At 46.5% G+C, this 16,692-nt stretch overlaps 1 long non-coding RNA gene across 1 annotated transcript; it reads right to left on the bottom strand.

Annotated features, from left to right (window-relative positions):
- Positions 1-1,131: 1,131 nt before the first annotated feature.
- Positions 1,132-10,223, bottom strand: LOC147096351 (uncharacterized). Its single transcript, XR_015074893.1, has 6 exons — positions 9,871-10,223; positions 9,686-9,779; positions 9,359-9,592; positions 4,044-4,271; positions 3,043-3,160; positions 1,132-1,649 (listed from the first exon to the last, which is right to left on the bottom strand). It is a non-coding gene; the product is annotated as an uncharacterized LOC147096351 (long non-coding RNA).
- Between the last annotated feature and the right edge of the window lie 6,469 nt (positions 10,224-16,692).

Here is a 16,692-nt window from a genome sequence, read left to right on the forward strand (position 1 = left end):
TCCCGGTTTATGGAGGTAAAATGGGCGCAGTGAGGGTCAGATTTGGGGACCAACGTCTGGCGCCCAATTGGCTCGCACCATTTTCAGGCCTCCTTGGCGTTCTCCCCAGTGTCCAGGTCAATATGTCACAGAACCACAGAATCATACAGCACAGGAGGAGGTCACTCGGCCCTTCGTGCCTGTACCGGCTCTTTGAAAGAGCGAAACAATTAATCCCACTCCACTGCCCTTTCCCCACAGCCCTTCTCTAGTCTCTCCACATAACTGAAGTCCCACATCCCTGGTACCAGTCCAGTAAACTGTATTTCCCAGAACTGGACACAATACTCCAGCTGGGGCCGAACCAGTGATTTAGGAAGGTTCAGCATAACTTCCTTGCTATTGTAATCTATGACTCTGTTTATAAAGCTCAGGATACTGTCTATTATTTAGCAGCCATCTCACCTTGTCCTGCCACCTTCAAAGATTTCTGTACAAACACCCCCAGGTCTCTCTCTTCCTGCACCCCCTTTAAAATTGGACCATTTATGTTATATTGCCTCTGCCCATTCTTCCTACTGAAATGCATCATTTCACACTATGTTGAATTACATCCACCATGTGTCTGCCCATTTCACCAGTCTGTCTATATCCTCCTGAAATTTATTACTATCCTCCTCACTGTTTACTGCCTGTCTGAGTTTTGTGTCATCTGCAAACTTTGAGATGTTGCCTTTTATACCCAAGTGAAATTGAGTTAAGATGCAGACCAACCAATATCTTATAAATGGCGGAAGAGGCTCGAGGGGCTGAATGGCCTACTCCTGTTCCTGTGTCAGCCTAGAAACTGATGTAATGAGCAGGTAATGAGCTCTGGAAAAGAAGCCGGACCCATTCACAACAAAGATCCACCCAATGTCAAGTCACCAGATAGCGGGAGAAATAGGCCCCCTGGCTGATCCTTCCCCACCCCGAACCCTGGGATGCTAAGACCCATCTGTGCACCTCCACTGTCACTCTGCTTCAGATAGTGTGTCTCACCAGCAATCCAGCCTGGACCCTCCCTGGTCTGTGTGTCTCAGTAAACACACCAAGCAGCGCTCAGCAATTCTGACACCACCTTCTGATTTAGACACAGACTCTGCAGACAGATGAAGCAGATACTTTTATTTCTGTGTACAGGGAGAAAGCACTTTACCATTTATCAAACACTTTCAATACTTGGTTACAATGATATACTTTGTTTCCTATTAAACTCTGCAGGATACAACATTTAAAGCCCGTTCATCAAACTCTGAAACACAGTTGCAATTTTAGAATAGGAGGTTGATCTGAATATGAAAGACAGACAGACACTTGCATTTATATAGCACCTTTCACAGCCTCAGGCTGCCCAAAGCACTTTACAGCCAATGAAGTATTTTTGAAGTGTAGTCACTGTAGGAAAACGCGACAGACAATTTTTGCACATCAAGCTCCCACAGACAGCAATCTGATTTTGTTTTACTAATGCTGGATGAGGGATAAATAAAACACTGATATACAACATGGGTTCAGCCCCAGCTGGAGCATTGGGTCCAATTCTGGGCTCTATCACTCCGGTTACACCAGGCGGGGGCTCTTAAAATCGGCCTGATCAGTTCGGGATGGGAATTGTAAGGGTCCAGAGTCTGGAGCAAGGTGTAAATAAAACAAACAACATGTTTAGTTCATGTTTCTGGGATGTAATTAAGCCCCGAATCGCTGTGTGTTTAATAAATGCCGCTTCTATGGTGCAGTTCAATAACAGCGCTGGGCAGCAGAGGTGTTGCACTAATTCATCTCAAACACCGCCATGTAGCGCCACCTTCCGCCTGTGGAGCAACATTACAGGCAGGAAGGTCACCGGGTTCCTGCAGCTCACAGCTCATTCCACCCAGTCAGTTCCTCTCTACAATTCACCATCCATTTGTTTCTTCTCTCCCCCTCCTTCTATTCCCCAGCCCTACACAGGCCCTTGCTGATCTTTCAGTTCCCAGTTCCGATGCAGGGTGTATTCCCGGAATGTTAACCTGTCTTCTCTCTCCACAGGTGATGACCTTGTCCACTCTCGATTCTAAACACTCCACACGCTTGAATGTTCGGATCATTTCCATCCCCTGGGTTTTCCCATGTTTCTGACACTCCCTCCTGTTCCCTTTTGATTTCACTTCTATCTGGTGCCCCTTTTACTTTTTCCTTCCCTCGGGTATTATTTAATTTGCCGTGTCTCGGATGGTCCCTTTGTCATGTCCTTCCCACTGGTGTTTTATCTCACCCTAGTTCCTCTCCCCTGCCCCTCTTTACCTTTAACTTCCCAGCTGGAGTCTGTGGTTCCCTTGGTGTATTTCTGCCCGTGTTTTAATTCTCCTCTGTCTCTGGGCCCCGATGATTCTCGAGGTTTTTATTTAATTTTACAGGAGTCTCTGGAGCAGTTGCCACGAGTTTATTCCCCTGCACCGATTAAACAAACAAATCTCACCAACAAGACATTGTCACTGGGTTGTAGCCGCCCTGACCTCAGGTGACATTTGGACCATCCGCACCACCTGTGACTGAGACCGACGCCCATCAGTTTGCAGCTGTCAGGAGGCAGGGTGAAATTATGGGATGGACCTGTTAGTGACCTTTAACCCCGCAGATTGTCAGCGGGGCGGAGTTTTCCCCGTCATCATTCGATCCCGGATGGAAGAAGGGAAAGATTCTCTCAGTGAAAGTGTGGGTGAAAGTGTGGAGATGGGACATGTTGTCCGCATTGTAAAATGACACCTGTCCGCCCTCATAGTCCAGGTACACCCCGATCTTCCGAGGCTTCACACTCGGGGTGAAGGGGGTGGAAAAGGTAGCGGTGTTGGCTAAATAGCCTCTTCCAGGGAACAGCCACACAGTCCAGTATCCGGTCTCAGGTCGACTCTTCCTTTCCTTTTGGCAGACTCTCGGGCCACTCCCACAACCCACCGTGTCTTGTCCCCCACCTCCACCTCCCAGTAGTGTCTCCCTGATGTGAATCCCTCCAATCCCAGAACAAAGGGCAAGTAATCAAACCTCTCCGGGGTGTCAGGGAGCGGCTGCCATTTGTCTCCGATTCTCACATTGGTCTGATCCTCAGACAGGATGAGCCAGGGATTCGCTGTGTTCGGATCCAGAGTCAGAGAGGCTGGAGCTGGGGGAAAGTTAAAATAACAGTCAGTGATTTAGTTTCTTGCTGTGATTTATTCAAAGACTTTCCTTTTTAAAGTGACCACCCAGGCTCTGGGTTATGTTCATGGAATCTGCTGCCACTCCAGGGTTTACGTCCTGGGGTCAATTTACATCGTTTTCATCCCCAACTTGTAGATAAAGGCCAGAGAACCACTGGAGACAGCGGGGGGGAGGTGAGAGACTGCCCCGGACACCTGAAAAATCAACCAACCCAATTACCGGTTGGACTAGAACCATAGAATCTTACATCACAGGAGGCGGCCATTCGGCCCATCGTGCCTGTGCCGGCTCTTTGAAAGAGCTGTCCAATTCAGGCCCACACCCCAGCTTTTAGTCCTGTCCCAGTCCGTGTCTTTTGAGAGTTGCTCTGCAATCTGCTTCCACCACCCTGTCATACAGCACTTTCCACATCTTAACAACCCTCTGTGGGAAACAATTTCTCCTCATTTCCACTCTAGTTCTTCTGCCAATTATTTTAAATCAATGACCTCTGGTTACAGACCCACTTGACAAAGGAAACAGGTCTTCCTGATAATATGTTGAACAAAATGATACCCGGAACTCCAGCCGGGGCCGGACCAGTCTCCTCTACAAATTCAGTCTCACACCCTGAGATTGGTGCCCTATTCCTCTGGTTATACAGATCCCTTTACTGCTTTGGCACACAGTGCTGATGGCTTCAGCCACTTACCCAGAGGAACCCACAAGAAAGCAAAATATGAGAATGGAGAGGCTCCTGGGGATTAACAACTGACAATGTGAAAATTTAATCTGGGGTCTGGGAGCACGTTCAGTCTCTTCTCATCTGGATTTATAAATCAGGAAAAGGAACAGAAGACTTTTACCGGGGTGAATGGCGTCTATCATTTCTCTCCACGTTGAGTACTGTAAAGGGCCGTTGAACTTTCCGATAGACAGGGCGCCATCTGCTACTGACAGTCCTCACTACTGCTGTAAATATTAAACAGTTGATGTTATAAATTGACCATAAACACTTTTCTGAGTTATTTTACCAAACTGTGCAGTGTTTCAGTAAAGAGCATGTCCTACCTCCTCTTCCGACAAGCTTCCTCCTGAAATAAATAAAACACAATCTGAGTTGAGAGAGACTGAGCGTCTATATCGTGACAGCTGAAATTACACCCAGATTGTTACAAGCTGCTGATAATCCGAATTTTCGCTTCTTCTTGTTATATAATCAGTGACCTGGACTTCACTATACAAGGCGCCATTGAAACATTGGATATACAGCACTGAAACAGGCCATTCAGCCCAACTAGTCCATGCTGCCGTTTATGCTCCACTCGAGCCTCTTCCCGTCTTTCCTCATCTAACTCTATCAGCATAAACCTCGATTCCCCCTCAGCCTTCTCCCAGCCTTTTCATCCTTTCCCGATATGTATACCCTCACTTTTCTGGTATCATCCTTGTGAATCTTCCCTGCACCCTTTCCAGAGCCTCTATATCCTTTTTATAATATGGTGACCAGAATTGTACGCAGCCAAGTATAACCAAGGTTCGATACAAGTTTAGCATAACTTCCCTACTTTTCAATTCTATCCCTCTAGAAATAAACCCTAGAGCTTGGTTTGCTTTTTTGATGGCCTTGCTAACCTGTGTCGATACTTTTAGTGCTGTGTATATTTGCACTCCGAGATCCCTTTGCTCCTCTACTCCACCCAGGCTCGCACCCTCCAAGTAATAAGTGACCTCTCTATTCTTCCTACCAAAATGTAATACCTCACATTTATCTGTGTTGAAATTCATTTGCCAATTATATGCCCATTCTGCAAGTTTATTAATCTCTTCCTGTAATTTGTTGCAGCCTCCTCAGTATTGACTATCCCCCCAATTTGGTGTCATCTGCAAATTTAGAAATTGTTTTTGATTCCAAAGTCTAAATTGTTAATATAAATTGTGAACAAGTGGTCCGTCCCAGCACTGATTCTTGTGGCAAACCACTTCCCACCTTCTGCCACTCTGAAAAGCTACCCTTTCCCCTACTCTCTGCTATCGGTCTTGAAACCAGCTAGCTATCCATTCTGCTACTTGTCCCCTGACTCCGCATTCTCTGACCTTATTCATTAGTCTATTATGTGCTACCTTATCGAAGGCCTTTTGAAAATCTAGATAAATTACATCTACTACATTACCCTTGTCTACTCTCTGTTATCTCAAAAAATTCCAGATGACACAAAATTTGGAAATGTAAACAGTGAAGAGGATAGTAGCAGACTTCGGGAGGGCAGTGGCAGGCTGCTGAAACAGGATGACACATGGCAGATGAAACTGAACATGGAGAAGCGATACATTTTGGAAGGAAGAATGAGAGGCAATATAAATTGATTGGTATAATTTTAAAGGAGTGCAGGAACGGAGGGACCTGGGGGAATCACATACATAAATATTTGAAGGTGGTAGGACAAGTTGATAAAGATGTTAAAAAGCCATAATGGAACGTTAGCTTTGTAAAATAGTATAGAGAAAAATGCGAGGAAGTTATGTCAAACCTTTAAGAAAAATCACTGGATAAGCCTCAGCTGGACTATTGTGTCCCATTCTAGGCACCACTCTTTAGGAAGGATGGACAGGCCTCGGCGAGGGTGCAGAAGAGGTTGCCAGAACGATAGCAGGGATGAGAGACTTCAGTTATGAGCGACTGGAGAATCTGGGATTGTTCTCCTTACAGCAGAGAAGGAGATGGGAAGATTCAATGGAGATGTTCAAAATTGAGGAGTTTTGATAACATAAATAATAACAAACTGTTTTAACTGGCAGGAGGGTCCTAACCAGAAGACATAAATTTCAGATATTTGGCAAAATAAGAGATAATTTTTTGTTAACAATGAATTGTGATAATCTGGAATGCACAGATTGAAAGTGTGGAGGGAGCAGATTCAATAGCAACTTTCAACACGGAATTGGATGAATATTTGAAAAAGAAAAATTTGCAGGGGAATGGGGAAAGAGCAGTGGGAGTGGGATTAACTGGTTAGCTCTATTAAAAATTCTATAGATTCGGGAATGGTTCCTGCAGATTGGAGGATAGCAAATGTAACCCCGCTATTTAAGAAAGGAGGGAGAGAGAAAACAGGGAACTACAGACCTGTTAGCCTCACATCAGTAGTTGGGAAAATGCAGGAATCGATTATAAAGGATACAATAACTGGGCACTTAGATTGGGCAGAGTCAATATGGATTTATGAAAGGGAAATCCTGTTTGACAAACCTATTGGAGTTCTGAGAGGATGTAACTAGTGGAGTAGACAAAGGGGAACCGGTAGATGTGGTGTATCTGGATTTTCAGAAGGCCTTCGATAAGGTCCCACACAAGAGGTTGGTGAACAAAATTAGGGCACATGGAATTGGGGGTAATATACTAGCATGGATTGAGAATTGGTTAACAGACAGAAAACAAAGAGTAGGGATAAACGGGTCTTTTTCAGGATGGCAGGCTGTGACTAGTGGGGTACTGCAAGGATCGCTGCTTGGGCCCCAGCTATTCACAATCTAGATCAATGATCTGGATGAGGGGACTAAATGTAACATTTCCAAATTTGCTGATGATACAAAGCTAGGTGGCAGAGTCAATTGTGAAGAGGATGTGAAGAGGCTTCAAGGGAATATCGACAGGCTCAGTGAGTGGGCGAGAACATGGCAGATGGAATATAATGTGGATAAATGTGAAGTTATCCACTTTGGTAGAAAAAAACAGAAAGGCAGAGTATTTCCTAAATGGTGAAAGATTGGGGAATGCAGATGCTCAAAGGGACCTGGGTGTTCTTGTACATGAGTCGCTGAAAGTGAATGTGCAGGTGCACCAAGCCATTAGGAAGGCAAATGGTATGCTGGCCTACATTACAAGAGGATTTGAGTACAGGAGTAAAGAAGTCTTACTCCAATTATATAGGGCCTTGGTGAGACCACACCTGGAGTACTGTGTACAATTCTGGTCTCCTTACCTAAGGAAGGGTATACTTGCCGTAGAGGGAGTGCAACGAAGGTTCACGAGATTGATCCCTGGGATGGCAGGACTGTCATATGAGAAGAGATTGAGTAAACTAGGCCTGAATTCTCTTGAATCCAGAAGAATGAGAGGGTATCTCATTGAAGCATACAAAATTATTACAGGGCTTGATAGGGTGGATGCTGGGAGAATGATTCCCTTGGCTGGGGAGTCTAGAACCAGGGGCCACAGCCTCAGGATAAAAAGAGTAGGCCATTCAGGACTGAGGTAAGGAGAAATTTCTTCACACAGCGGGTGGTGAATCTTTGGAATTCTCTAGCCCAGAGGACTGTGGAGGGTCAGTCATTGGGTATATTCAAAACAGAAGTCAATAGATTTCTGACTAGCAAAGGCATCAAGCGATAGAGTCATAGAGTTATACAGCATGGATAGAGGCCCTTCGGCCCATCGTGTCCGTGCCGGCCATCAAGCCCTGTCTAATCTAATCCCATATTCCAGCATTTGGTCTGTAGCCTTGTATGTTATGGCATTTCAAGTGCTCATCCAAATGCTTCTTAAATGTTGTGAGGGTTCCTGCCTCCACAACCCTTTCAGGCAGTGAGTTCCAGACTCCAACCACCCTCTGGGTGAAAAAGTTCTTTCTCAAATCCCCTCTAAACCTCCCGCCCTTTACCTTGAATCTATGCCCCCTAGTTATTGACCCTTCTACTAAGGGAAAAAGCTCCTCAGTATCCATCCTATCTATGCCCCTCATAATTTTGTACACCTCAATCATGTCCCCCCTCAGCCTCCTCTGCTCCAAGGAAAACAAACCCAATCTGCCCAGTCTTTCTTCATAGCTGAAGCGCTCCAGCCCTGGTAACATCCTGGTGAATCTCCTCTGCACCCTCTCCAAAGCGATCACATCCTTCCTGTAGTGTGGCGACCAGAACTGCACACAGTATTCCAGCTGTGGCCTAACCAGTGTTTTATACAGCTCCATCATAACCTCCTTGCTCTTATATTCTATGCCTCGGCTAATGAAGGCAAGTATCCCATATGCCTTTTTTACCACCTTATCCACCTGTTCCGCCGCCTTCAGGGATCTGTGTACTTGCACACCCAGATCCCTCTGCCCCTCCGTCTTGCCTAGGGTCTTACCATTCATTGTGTATTCCCTTGCCTTGTTAGTCCCCCCAAAGTGCATCACCTCGCACTTTTCCGGGTTAAATTCCATTTGCCACTGTTCCGCCCATCTGACCAACCCATCTATATCGTCCTGCAGACTGAGGCTACCCTCCTCGCTATTTACCACCCTACCAATTTTTGTATCATCCGCGAACTTACTGATCATACCTTTTACATTCATATCCAAGTCATTAATGTAGACCACAAACAGCAAGGGACCCAGCACCGATCCCTGTGGTACCCCACTGGCCACAGGCTTCCAGTCACAAAAACAACCTTCGACCATCACCCTCTGCCTTCTGCCACTAGGCACATTGGATACAAAACTGGCTAAGGCACCCTGGATTCCATGGGCTCTTACCTTCTTGACCAGTCTCCTGTGCAGGACTTTATCGAAGGCCTTACTGAAATCCATGTATACCACATCCACTGGCGATAGGGCCAGTGAATGGAGTTGAGGCAGAAGATCAGCCATGATCTCATTGAAAAGCGGAGCGGGCTCGAAGGGCCGAATGGCCTACTCCTGCTCCCATTTCTTATGTTATGTTCTTAAATCATCATGGGCAAGATGAGCCGAATGGTCTCCTTGTGTGCTGTAGCATTCTATGATTGTATATCGTTGAAACGTTTGATTTCTGTGTCAGCAACTGGAACTCAACATCAGTCCCCCTCACAGACAGAGTGACTCTCACACCCACCGCACCAGACACACCCACACACTCAACATGGAACTGGATTATAATGAGAGTTCCGGGAATATATTAACTCGAGCAAAATGGACATAACCAAAAACTAAGTGCTAAGATCACAAAAACTAATTCCCGGGAAGTTGCAGGTATTCCCGGGAATCTGCGGACAGTGTGGGAACCGAATAGTTCGGTGAGAACAGAACTGCTCCAGAAGACAAAACAATCGGCTTCAATCAGTTTCGAATTATTCAGCAAATGCTGCATTTATTTCAGTTATCATCGGTTATTTTGTGACTGTGTGAAGTTTCACTGAACTGACCCGCAATATAATCATCACCTTCAGAAATGTCAGCCCGTCTTTTTGCGCCATCTGTTTCTGCAACTTTGAGAGCTTCTCCTGAATAGAATTTAAATTATCTTGAATTTCTCGGAGGTTTTTCTCCATTGTTTTGAGAATCTCCCCCTCTTGTTCCCTGAGATCTCGGATTAAACGCTGCTCTTTCTCACTGAGAATCTGATGCATTTTAGCGAACTCGGATGTGATGCGGGTCTGCAGACTGCTCGACTGTTCCTACCAAATGAAATGTGAAACATAATTAATGTACTGTGATAAAGGTAACAAAGCTAACCGAGATCCCAGAAAATCAGCACAGGGAGACCTTACCCTAACTGCGGAAATCTGCTGTTTCTGTTTTATTTCCATTTCTAAAGCCGTCGATTTCTTCTCAGAGAGAATCTAAGGAAGATTTCAGCTGATCCTGGGATTGGGAGAGAAAAATCACAGAATAAAAGTGTTAGACCATGAAAATGTGATGAAATAATCAGGTGATCTAATCTGCTCCCTTTTACCTTGTAGATTCCAAGAGCTTCTTTAATGGGCATGAAGCGGTGCTTTCTGTGTTCCCGCGCATCTCTACAAATCACACAGATCAATTTCTTGTCAGTTTCACAAAACAGCTTCAGTTCTTCCTGATGTTCCTCACAATAAAGTTTACTTTCCTTCTCTTTCGGATTCAGGTTTAATTTTCGAGCTTTCTCGGCCAGATTCGCCAAGGCCCGATTAACCTTGAGGTTTAATTCCAGAAACTCCTCTCTACATTCCAGGCAGGAGTTTGTCTCCTTCTTTTCCCAAAACTGTGAGATACAGGTGCGGCAGAAGTTGTGCCCACACTCCAGTATTACCGGATCGGTGAAGAAATCCAGACAAATATTGGACTGGGTACTGTGCAATGAGAAGGGACTAATCAGTAATCTTGTTGTACGGGGACCCTTGGGTCAGAGCGATCATAACATGATCGATTTCTCACTCGAAATGGAGAGCGAAGAAATTGACTCAGAGACTAAGGTCCTGAATTTAAACAAGGGGAATTATGATGCCATGAGACGGGAACTGAGTAGGTCTGATTGGACAACATTCCTGGGAGGACTGGAGGTAGATAAACAATGGCAAACATTTAAAGATAGAATGACAAAATTGCAAAAATTGTTTATACCAATCTGGCATAAAAGGAAATCTAAAAAGGTGACTCAACCGTGGATAACAGGGGAAATTAGAGACAGCATAAAATCCAAAGATAGGGCGTATAAAATAGCCAAAAAAAGCGCCAGAGCGGAAGATTGGGAACAGTTTAAGATAGAGCAAAGGAGGGCAAAGGGCATGATCAAGAGGGGCAAAATAGCTTACGAAAACAAGCTGGCGGAAAATATAAAAACTAACTCCAAAAGCTTTTATAAATATATCAAAAGGAAAAGACTGGTGAAAACCAAAGTTGGTCCATTGCAGTCAGATACGGGGGAATATATAATGGGAAATAAGGAAATGGCAGATCAACTAAATGCATACTTTGGGTCAGTCTTTACGAAGGAAGACACAAAAAACCTCCCTGGGATATCGGGAAAAATAGGGACATTGGCAAAGGAGGAACTGACGCAAATCAATATCTCTAAGGATATGGTGTTAAGGAAGCTAAAGGGATTGAAGGTGGACAAATCCCCAGGGCCTGATAACATGCATCCTAGGGTACTGAAGGAGGTGGCCCTAGAGATAGCGGATGCACTAAGGATGATTTTTCAGAATTCATTAGACTCGGGAACAGTGCCGATGGATTGGAGGGTAGCTAACGTTACCCCACTATTCAAAAAGGGGGGTAGGGAAAAAGCAGGTAATTACAGACCTGTAAGCCTTACATCAGTTGTGGGCAAAATGCTGGAGTCCATCATTAAGGATGAAATAGCGGAGCACTTAGCAAATGGGGACAGGATAGGACAGAGTCAACATGGATTTACAAAGGGTAAATCGTGCTTGACTAATCTATTGGAATTTTTTGAGGGAGTAACTGGTAGAATAGATGGGGGAGAGCCAGTAGATGTGGTGTACCTGGACTTCCAAAAGGCCTTCGATAAGGTCCCACATAAAAGATTAGCATGGAAAATTGAGGCTCATGGGATAAAGGGGAAAGTATTGGCGTGGATAGGGAACTGGCTGTCAGATAGAAAACAGAGAGTTGGAATAAACGGCTCATTTTCTGAATGGCAGGCAGTAACAAGTGGGGTACCACAGGGATCTGTCCTGGGCCCCCAGCTGTTCACAATTTACATTAATGACCTGGATCAGGGAGTCGGATGCAGCATTTCCAAATTTGCAGACGACACTAAACTAGGAGGGGGGGTGGGCTCAGAGGAAGAGACCAGGAAGCTCCAGAGCGATTTGGACAGACTGGGCGATTGGGCGGATAAATGGCAGATGCACTATAATGTGGACAAGTGCGAAGTTATCCACCTTGGGTGCAGGAACGGGAGGGCAAATTATTATTTAAATGGCAATAGATTGGGAGAGGGGGAAGTACAGAGAGACCTGGGTGTTCTTGTACACCAGTCACTGAAGGCGAGCATGCAGGTGCAACAGGCGGTCAAGAAGGCAAACGGTATGCTGGCCTTCATAGCAAAAGGGTTAGAATACAGGAACAGGGATACCTTGCTGCAGCTGTACAGGGCACTGGTGAGACCACACCTCGAGTACTGTGTACAGTTTTGGTCGCCTCATCTGAGGAAGGATGTTCTTGCCATGGAGGGGGTGCAGCGGCGATTCACCAGGCTGATACCAGGAATGGCGGGAATGACCTATGAGGAGAGACTATGTAGTTTAGGGATGTACACACTGGAGTTTAGAAGATTGAGAGGGGACCTCATAGAAGTGTATAAAATTCTGACAGGTCTAGACAGACTGGATGCAGAAGGAATGTTTCCCTTGGCGGGTGAGAACAGAACTAGAGGACATAATTTAAGGATAAGGGCTAAACCATTTAGGACAGAGATGAGGGGGAATTTCTTCACTCAGAGAGTGGTGAACCTGTGGAACTCATTGCCACAGAGGGCAGTGTACGCCAGCTCATTAAATATATTTAAGAGGGAATTAGATATATTTCTACGGGCAAAAGGGGTTAAGGGTTACGGAGAGAAGGCGGGGACGGGATACTGAATTAAAGGATCAGCCATGATCTCATCGAATGGCGGAGCAGGCACGAAGGGCCGAATGGCCTACTCCTGCTCCTATCTTCTATGTATCTATGTATCTATGTAAATGGAACAATTTAAATCCTCTGTGAAACTCTCCGCCTCGTGTCTGGAAGCCATGATCAGTTTCAGTCCTTCCTGATTCAAACTGCTGGGGTCGTGTTTCTGTGGGCGGAGCCTCCCCGGTTCCCAGTCTGAGATCACTCAACAACAACAACTTGCATTTATATTGTGCCTTTAACTTAGTAAAACGTCCCAAGGTGGTTCAGAGCGGCGCTAGCATTACATTCCAGATCACAGCAACTCGCTCTTCAAAAAATTTATTTCCTCATGTCGCCTCTGGTTCTTCTGCCAATCGCCATAACTCTGAAACAAAATTTGACACCGAGTCACATGAGGTAATATTAGGACAGGTGGCCAAAAGCTTGGTCAAAGTGGTAGGTTTTAAGGAGCGTCTTAGAGGAGCAGAGAGAGGTCGAGAATTCAAGAGCTTAGGGCCCAGGCAACTGAAGGCACAGCTGCCAATGGTGGAGCGATTAAAATCCGGGATGTGCAAGAGTCCAGGATTGGAGGAGTGCAGAGAATTTAAATTCAGTAATTAAATAAATCTCGAATAAAAAGCTACTGTCAGTAATGGCGACCATGAAACTACCGGATTGTCATAAAAACCCATCTGGTTCACTAATGTCCTTTCGGGAAGGAAATCTGCCACCCTTACCCGGTCTGGCCGATATGGAACTCCAGGCCCACAGCAATGTGATTGACTCGGAATTGCCCCTGAAATGGCCAAACAAGCCACTCAGTTGTACCAAACCGCTACCAAGAATTATACTAAGAATAAAACCGGATGGACCACCCGGCATTGACCTACGCTCCGGACACGACAAAGGCACACGCAGCCCAGTCACCCCTGCAAAGTCCACCTTGCTAACATCTGGGGACTTGTGCCCAAATAGAGAGAACTGTCCCACAGACTAGTCAAGAAACAGCCCGACATAGTCAAACTCACAGAATCAGACCTTTCAGCCAATGTCCCAGTCTCCTCCATCACCATCCCTGGGTATAGGAGTGGCCCTGGGAGTCCTCAACATTGATTCAGGACCCCATGAAGTCTCATGGCCTCAGGTCATGCCTGGGCAAGGAAACCTCCTGCTGATTAACACCTGCCACCCTCCCTCAGCTGATGAATCAGTAACGTCAGTGTTCTCGCTCAGGCCAACATTCCCAGCATCGAAGCTTTGACCACGCTCGATCAGCTCCGATGGACGGGTCACATCGTCCGCATGCCCAATACGAGACTCCCAAAACAAGCGCTCTACTCGGAGCTCCGACAAGGCAAGAGAGTCCCAGGTGAACATCCTCAAAGCCTCCTTGAAAAAGTGCAACATCCCCACTGACACCTGGGAATCCCTGGCTCAAGACTGCACAAAGTGGAGGAGAAGCATCCGGGAAGGCGCTGAACGCCTCGAGTCTCTTCGCCAGGAGCAAGCGGAAGCCAAGTGCAAGGAGCGCACGTCAACCCAAGCACCCCACCCACCCGGCCCTTCAACCACCGTCTGTCCCACCTGTGACAGAGACTGTAGGTCCCACATTGGACTCATCAGTCACCTGAGAACTCATTTTTAATGTGGAAGCAAGTTATCCTCGGTTCCGAGGGACTGCCTAAGAACTCCTCCATGTTGAACGCCTCTTTGAAGAAGCAATGAGTATAGCGAGGGCACAGAATGTACTCTGGGTGGGGGACTTCAATAACCATCACCAAGAGTGATTCGGTAGGACCACTACCGGCTGAGCTGGCCAAGTCCTGAAGGACAGAACTGCCAGACTGGGCCTGCGGCAGGTGGTGAAACAACCAACACAAGGGAAAAACCGACTTGACCTCATCCTCACCAATCTACCTGTCGCAGATGCATCTGTCCATGACAGCATTGGTAGCAGTGAACACCGCACAGTCATTGTGGAAACAAAGTCTTCACACCGAGGACACCCTCCACTGCGCTAAATGGGATAAATTCAGAACAGATCTAGCAGCTCAAAACTGGGCATCCAAGAGACGCTGTGGGCCATCAGCGTCAGCAGCATTGTATTCCACCACAATCTGTAACCTCGTGGCCCGGCATATCCCTTACTCTACCATTACCATCAAGCCAGGGGACTAACCCTGGTTCAATAAGGAGTATAGAAGAGCATGCTGGGAGCAGCACCAGGCGTACCTAAAAATGCGGTGCCAACCTGGGGAAGTTGCAACACAGGACTACATGCATGCTAAAAAGCAGAAGCAGCATGCTATAGACAGGACTAAGCGATCCCACAATTAACGGAGCAGATCAAAGCTCTGCAGTCCTGCCACATCCAGTCGTGAATGGGGGTGGATCATTAAACAACTAACGGGAGGTGGAGGCTCCATGAATATCCCCATCCTAAATGATGGTGGAGCCCAGCACGTGAATGTAAAAGACAAGGCTGAAGCGTTTGCAATCATCTTCAGCCAGAAGTACTGAGTGGATGATCCATCTCGTCCTCCTAGTGAGGTCCCCACCATCACAGAAGCCAGTCTTCAGCCACTTCAATTCACTCCATGTGATATCAAGAAATGGCTGAGTGCACTGGATACAGCAAAGGCTATGGGCCCTGACAACATCCCGGCTATCGTGCTGAAGACTTGTGCTCCAGAACTAGCCGTGCCTCTAGCCAAGCTGTTCCAGTACAGCTACAAAACTGGCATCTATCCGACAATGTGGAAAACTGCCCAAGTATATGTCCCGTTCACAAATCCAATCCATCAAATTACCGCCCCATCAGTCTACTCTCAATTATCAGCAAAGTGATGGAAGGTGTCGTCGACAGTGCTATCAAGTGGCACTTACTAATAACCTGATCACTGATGCCCAGTTTGGGGTCCGCAATTACAGCCTTGGTCCAAACATGGACAAAGGAGCTGAATTCCAGAGGTGAGGTGAGAGTGACTGCCCTTGATATCAAGGCAGCATTTGATCGAGTTTGGCATCAAGGAGCCCTACTAAAACTGAAGTCAATGGGAATCACGGGGAAAACTCTCCACTGGCTGGAGTCATACCTAGCAAAGGAAGATGGTTGTGGTGGTTGATAGTCAATCATCACAGCCTCAGGATATCGCTGCAGGAGTTCCTCAGGGCAGTGTCCTAGGCCTAATCATCTTCAGTTGCTTCATCAATGACCTTCCCTCTTACATAAGGTCAAAAATGGGTATGTTTGCTGATGACTGCACAGTGTTCAGCGCCATTCGCAACTCCTCAGATAATGAAGCCGTCCATGCCCGCATGTAACAAGACCTGGACAACCTTCAGGCTTGGGCTGATAAGCAGCAGGTAACATTCGCTCCACACAAGTGTCAGGCAATGACTATCTCCAACAAGCGAGAGTCTAACCACCGCCCCTTGATATTAAACGGCATTACCATCGCCGAATCCCCCACTATCAACATCCTGGGGGTCACCATTGACCAGAACCTTAACTGGACCAGACACAAATACTGTGGCAATAAGAGCAGGTCAGAGGTTAGGTATTCTGTGGCGAGTGTCTCACCTCCTGACTCCCCAAAGCCTTTCCACCAGTTACAAGGCACAAGTAAGGGGTGTGATGGAATACTCTCCATTTGTCTGGATGAGTGCAGCTCCAACAACACGCCAGAAGCTCGACACCATCCAGGACAAAGCAGCCCGCTTGATTGAAACCCCATCCACCACCTTAAACATTCACTCCCTCCACCACCAGCGCACCATGGCTGCAGTGTGTACCATCTACAAGATGCACTGCAGCAACTCGCCAAGGCTCCTTTGGCAGCACCTCCCAAACCCATGACCTCTACCACCTAGAAGGACAAGGGTAGCAGGCACATGGGAACACCACCACCTCCGAGTTCTGCTCCAAGTCACACACCATCTGAACTTGGAAGTATATCAACGTTCATTCATCGTCGCTGGGTCAAAATCGTGGAACTCGCTCCCTACCAGCACTTCACCACACGGACTGCAGCGGTTGATTTTGTGACTGGAAGCCTGTGTCCAGTGGTGTGCCGCAGGGATCGGTGCTGGGTCCCTTGCTGTTTGTAGTGTACATTAATGATTTAGATATGAATGTGGGGGTATGATCAGTAAGTTCTCAGATGACATGAAAATT

The sequence above is a fragment of the Somniosus microcephalus genome, unplaced genomic scaffold, assembly GCF_052327205.1.
Source record: "Somniosus microcephalus isolate GS21.2 unplaced genomic scaffold, FLI_Smic_1.0 unresolved_chr1, whole genome shotgun sequence".
Lineage (NCBI taxonomy): Eukaryota > Metazoa > Chordata > Chondrichthyes > Squaliformes > Somniosidae > Somniosus > Somniosus microcephalus.